This window comes from Euprymna scolopes, chromosome 28, assembly GCF_053919585.1.
Source record: "Euprymna scolopes isolate OS-2025 chromosome 28, ASM5391958v1, whole genome shotgun sequence".
Classification (NCBI taxonomy): Eukaryota; Metazoa; Mollusca; class Cephalopoda; order Sepiida; family Sepiolidae; genus Euprymna; species Euprymna scolopes.
This window is the reverse complement of record NC_136509.1, coordinates 5,195,232-5,197,170: the sequence shown is the minus strand read 5'-3', so window position 1 is coordinate 5,197,170 and position 1,939 is coordinate 5,195,232.

The following is a 1,939-nucleotide window of genomic DNA, read 5'->3' as shown; positions in this document are numbered from 1 at the left end:
ATTAGCCTCCTCCCACTTTTTGCCAAAATATTTGAGACCTTAATTAACCATGCTCTAGTCCAGCACCTTACAGATGCTAAACTTCTGACCGACCATCAATATGGATTTAGACAAGCCCGTTCCACGGCAGACATCCTCACTGTAATCTCTGAACGCATATACCATTCACTGGACAAAGCGGGAAAGGGCAGAGCGGTAGCTCTAGATATATCTAAGGCTTTTGACAGGGTATGGCATGAGGGTCTCCTCAGGAAGATTAGATCTTACGGTATCACTGGTAGAATACTTAACATAATTAAATCCTTCTTTGATAAGAGAAAAATCCAGGTTGTCCTCGACGGTCGTACGCCTAAACAATATAATATAAATGCGGGAGTGCCCCAGGGATATATCCTTGGTCCTCTGCTGTTCCTGATATTCATAAATGACCTCCCCGACAAAATTGCCTCTGAGATGGGTATATATGCTGATGACACCACACTCTATAGCAGGCACGACAGGAAAACAAATGAACATATATCTAAAGTAATGGCAGAAACACTAGAGGATGACCTCCAATCAGTAGTGGAATGGGGACAAAATGGATGGTAACGTTCAATGCCACCAAGACAAAACTGGTTTCATTCAATAATTACAAGAAACCTTCTCTACCACCTATAGCAATGGCCAACAACTCTTTAGCTGAGAGTACGTCTTTCAAGCTCCTTGGCCTAACGTTCACAGGAAACATGAGCTGGAACAATTACATCGAGGGCATTGCCAGGGCCGCTGCGAGGAAGGTGGGCTCTCTCTACCGTGCTAGAAAACTTCTAACACCCGAAAGTATCCTGTACCTCTATAAGGCCACTATTTGCCCATGTATGGAGTATTGCAGTCACATTTGGGCCGGTGCATCGGCTACTAGTCTCTTGCTCCTTGACAGGTTTCAAAAGAGAGTCGCAAATCTGATAGGCCCTAAACTGGGATCTAATCTTCAGCCTCTGTCCCATCGTCGAAACGTTGCATCCCTCTGCCTGTTCTAGAAGTATTATAATGGTGAATGTTCTGAAGAACTGCAAGCACTTGTGCCCCCACGACGTGAGCACCCTCGACAGACCCGACAAGCTACAAAGTCCCACCCCCACACTGTAGAGATCCCTAGATGTAAAAGATCTTTCTACTCCAGTAGTTTCTTCCCCAGAACTGCTAGACTTTGGAATTCCATTCCAGGTCACTGCTTCCCCAACTGTACTGACATGCATCAGTTCAAGTGCAACGTGAACCAACATCTCGCTGCTCTAATCCCTACATAGTACCCCAGTAGATGTTTCCCCTGATAGTAGCCCCCTACATTAAAGTGGCAATGTGCCTTGTTTGGGGTGAAAATGTAATAAAAAAAAGAGGTTCATCTTATTAATGTTGGAGTCAATCATGGGTCCATCCTTGGCCCAACTCTCTTCCTGATCTTCATCAATGTTCTGCCAAAACGCATACTTAAATCATTCGCTGACATCTATGCCGATGACACGACCATCTATGGCAACACATCAATGGTCGTAAATGACGAAGTTCTCTCTCCTCTGATCTTGGGCGCGTGGTACAGTAGAGGAAAAGGGCACTGGTAACTTTGAATGCATCTAAAACCAAACTACTATATTTACATCATCAACTCTGTGATCCCCATCTTACATCAATTGAAATTGATGGTTTTCGTCTTGGGAAGGCTTCACGTTTTGACAAGCTTCTTGGTTTGACCTTTACTCTTGATCTGAAATGGAACACGTAGACCAAGTATGTTTCAAAGGTCCCTGCAATAATGGTAGGATCCTTCTACCACTCCAGTAGATATCTCATGACATATTAAATTCTCCATCTGTATAAAAGCCAAGTACGTCCAAGTATGGAGTACTGCTGCCATAGCTGGACTGGTGCTGCTAAAAACAGCCTATGCTGTCTTGAC